We start from the raw sequence: 5,000 nt of genomic DNA, 5'->3' as shown, positions 1-5,000 counted from the left end.
TTTCTCGATTTTTAAGAGAAAAGACTGCCAAGTCAAACTCAACACCTGTGACATCTTTGTTTATTTAAAGGAAGTCATATGCAGTGATGGTCATCTGGAAAATAGAAATATTTTTCGATCAGTGATTATAGAAGATACTCAAACCTACTCCGCTACAAATGATTACAATACCGGTGCTGATGACGTCATGAAACCGTAGATGTTCAACAAGACACCTTTTTTATTGTAATAGCAAATTTTGTTAGCGATGCTTTTTGTAAGAGAAAGGAATTTATGTACAATGTTTAAATATGTACGCTTACTTATTCATAAGTTAAAGATTTGTATTACTTTAGTGTCTTGTAAGCCCTAGGGCCTGGGTGTGGCTATGGGTAAGTCCACACATGACACTTTAATAAATAAACATAACATAACATAACATAACAAGTATTAGTTTTGTTCGTTATTTGTGTTGCAAGCATTTTCATTAAAACATTGTACTCACTTTCATCATTTTATGTATGTATGTATGTATGTATGTATGTATGTATGTATGTATGTATGTATGTATGTATGTATGTATGTATGTATGTATGTATGTATGTATGTATGCATGCATGTGCGTGCGTGCGCGCGCGCGCGTGCATGCATGTATGTATGTATGTATGTATGTATGTATGTATGTATGCATGCATGCACATAAGAACAATGCAGAAGTGGAATGGCCAAGCCGATAAGAAAAGTGAAAGTAATTGTTAAAAATTCCTATGAATAATGAAACACTGCAGGTATATGCAAAGAATAAATTTACCCGACTTCTAGTTTATAGTGCGCATGTCATGACGTGCATGTTGCCATGACAACATCAGGAATTAAGGTCAGCCATGGGAGTATGATATTGCACATATGCAAATGCAATGGTTCAGTTTTTAGTTTTGACATGCAAGACGTTGAATTCTGTTATATCGTTGATGACTAACTCACTGGAAAATCGTGAATGACCATATAATATGAACCAGACAAACGAAAGAAATTTTACATGTTGAAGATTGCTGTCATAAATTACATACTACACAAGCAGCGAGCTGTTCGCTTAATACGGTAAATAGAAATATCTGTAATTTCTCCTACCGTACGTCTAAAGGCTGCATAGTAGAGTCTGATGTACAAATGTACATACAGATGATTACAAATACGAGTAATTCTGAGAATTGACTAAACATAATAAATTAATCTTCAAAGTCCCGTCCATTAAGTCACGTGAGATCATCTCATTAGCATACTCCCAGGGTCTGTTAAAGTCGTGTATTGGCAACCTCTGTTAGCAACAGTGAATAACAAAAGTAGAGCACAATAAATACCAAAGACTTGTCACAAGTCAATATGTTTTGTAAATATTAATGTTAAAAAATTAACATTACGAGTTAAAAATAGATTTCCGTTTAATGTCATGTTGTCTGGATTTACAATGTGACCATATAGAAGTCTATGTACGTTGATGATTGGCGTCTCTACCAAAGTTGTCAGTGACTTTCCGTGGCGGTAACGTAAAAATAGGGGTTGTGAGTGGTCGAGTGGTTAAACCACTTGCCTTTTACCACTGCGGTCGGGGTTCGAACCCATTCAGGGTTCGATTGAATTTACCACGCTGTTAAAGTAAGAAGGAAGTCGTTCAGTTTGACTCTACCGAACAGCGCAGGTTTTCCCCGGGTACTCCGTTTTTGAATTTCCTCCTGCATCAACACTGAACCCATGAGGGATATCCCCCACTGGACTTCTTGGGAGAAAAATATTTTATCTAAATAAAGATTATAAACTCTGGGATTAAAAACATTGCTTGTACTGGTACTTTTGGAATTTGTTGCTATGTATTTGTTGCTATGTACATGTTTCTCTAATGGTATTAGAGTAATTAGTTATCTATATACTTCTGAGAATCATGGCTGTAAATTATAAACATTACAGAGTACACACACAGTTGAAAACAATATGACAATAGTCGATTTTCCGGTTCCAAGATGCATTGCGCGAGAGGACGTTGTTTATGTCTTGTTTAGTCTTGTTTTGTCTTTATTACATTTGAAATAACATTTTCATCAGGAAATGGTGTTAAGACATGTTTGTTTTAAATTCTTGGTTCTTGGAAACCTAGGTTGGTGAATCGTCCGACGACATATATCTGAAAACTCAAAAATGTAAAGTCTTTGCTAATTCGAGACTTTCGAAGTCGAACAATTATTGGATACTGCAAGTCATCTTACACTATACTGAACAGATGTACTACAAAAATTGGGAAGGGTATTTAAGAAGTTCCATCCATCCATCCAGTCAGCCATCCATCCATCCATCCATAAATCCATCCATCTACCTATCTTCAGGGTTGTAATATCTGCATGGAGGGTCTCCTGTGTCTTCGGTACACCTGATTTGTGGCATCCAAAGCTCAGAGAAAATGTGCTCGGAGCATAAGTATTTGTGACCAACCTCGACAATAAATTTACTTCGGAAACATTCGTATGTTTTCGACAGTATCCTCGTCCTAGATTTTAGCATATTGATAAACGCACCAATCTTACATTTGTCGCCCTGTGTAATGGTATTTTAAGAATATGTAAACGTCTATCGATATCATTAGATGTGCAACTCCCGGGGTACACAAACCCTTTATTAATGAACTGATTATGGGATTTCAATGTTAGATATGTAGTAGAGTGTTATGTGTTCGAGCCGAATGGAAGGAACTCCTGTACGCCGCCAACCAAGCCTTAATTCACTACTCAGTAACTGACTGATTCCATGCACGATGAGGATTCAGAATTCCATTCTTAGGCCTTCATCAAGGTTATTAAAACCTGCTATTTTCCATCCAGTTAACTATGACCTGCCCTCATAGCATAAATCAATACTTAGTATACAACCTACTTATTAATTCAGGTGATGGCCAAAAGTAATACGGGGTGGGGGTGGTGTTGTTGATAAACCACTAGGGTATGCATTGACTGTTATCGAATACCCCAAGATACATTGAATTTCTAACCATAGAAGTATTGAATAAAAAAACTGTGTAAATAATTAAGGAAAGATATGATTGGATAATTGTGTTACATATTATTCCTGATGTTTAATTAATTCTTTGTCATGTTTATTATTATGGTAATTATTAGTCTGGTACAAGTCCCTCGGAAGGTTTTTTTTGTAAGTTTCATATTCTTCAAACAAATATTTTGAGTTTGTTATTGATTTTTAGTTATGTAAAAAATACCTTCATACTAGTAGTCTTGCAAGGGTTATACGCGTTCACCCGACCATTTTCCAATCACTCACCCAGGTTATTATTCAAAACGAACACAGTTGGGTGGGGTTTTTTGATTATTCAAATACAGAATGGAAATGCCCGGACACTTGAACAAGTCTAGTTAAAATATCACATTTATGTCGTAGTGTTATGTGCACAGCAACACACAAATTAAAGTCTATTGTCTCTTACCATCATATCAAACACAATTGTATGAAATTACACCATACATCTTTTCCAGTCGGATACTAAGCGTTAAGAATAATAATTTGACTACAACAAATAATTTGAAATAATTTCACAAGTTTTAGTTTCACTTTCATTTCAAAGGTATATCACTTCTCTCATCTTACTCTTCCCATAACCAATCGTGTCCATGGTCACCCTCCCCAACTACTTCAAAGATTTTACTACTATTTTTATGTTGTTGTTTTTTTTCATTTAGAGTAGACTGTAGTACTGTTGTGTTTCAAAGGTGACCTATTCAAAAGTATGCTTACAGTTTTAATTTTAACAAAAAAAAAAGCTTTCAAATTATATACATAAAAAAGACTGTAAAGTAACTTATCTCTTCTTTGTTGGGTATGACTCAAACTACCAAACAAGGTGGTCTGAGGCACCCCAGACCACTATCTATAGTGGTCTGAGGAGGCACAGACAATTTCTGAGGGTCTATGTCTAAGGGTATGGGTACACTTTATTTGGAACGGATTAACTCGGTCATAATATCAAATAGCTGACTCTATTCAGAGAAACATTTAAAACTACGAGATTATAAAGATTTGAGGAAAGTATTTGATATGATGAAAAAAGGGGGTGACCTGAAGCAGAGAAGATTTATGTATATGACAAAAATATTTCTGCATGTGCGTTGTGTAATTTTAGTTTACAAGAAAAAGGTAAATAAAGCATTGATACTGAATATGGAAATATTCAGGTGATAATATGTAAGCTTATGTGGCAAACAGTACAAGCTTATTGATTGACTGTGCTAATGTTTTGATGGTTGGGGACACCTCAGCTCAGCTCAGACCACTAACGAACCTCAGACAGATTGTCATAGATTACACCAAGCATTATACACACACACACACACACACACACACACACACACACACACACACACACACACACACACACACACACACACACAGATATATATATATATATTGTGGGTGTTATTATTGTAAATAGCTCAAGTATTAAATAAGGCAGGAATCAATTTAAACCCTCGTAGCATGATAGTTGAACACTACCTTATAATACACCCACCACATACAACATATACCAGTCCATGCCTCACTACATGTCAAATTTGAAACCGTGTGTTTACGAGAGGAGTGAAGATGGTGGACATCGAAAGATTTAAAGAAATCGGAGAAAACTCGAGTGGTTATCACTCCCTGTTTAGTAGGTGAGTACTTACATCGTCATGTTGGTAACCTGGGAAGGGCTTCGTAAAAATACAGCATGGCGCTGTTATCGAGCATGTACCTTCAAAATGTAATGTTTCAACACAGATGCTTAAGCGCTTCTAAATTTCTAGTGCTTAAAATTGTTTTTTCTTATCTGATGTCATAGATATATATTTACAGAACATAAAAAAACGATTGTCGTGGAATTAGTATAAGACTGAATTCTTGTGACACGCATATCAAAGAAATGACACGGTCAACGTCAAGCGGGGATAACGAATTTTTCTTTTTCAGTAAAGGAAACACGTATG

This window comes from Glandiceps talaboti, chromosome 10 (genome assembly GCF_964340395.1).
Source record: "Glandiceps talaboti chromosome 10, keGlaTala1.1, whole genome shotgun sequence".
Taxonomy (NCBI): Eukaryota; Metazoa; Hemichordata; class Enteropneusta; family Spengelidae; genus Glandiceps; species Glandiceps talaboti.
Note: the sequence above shows the minus strand (reverse complement) of the source record.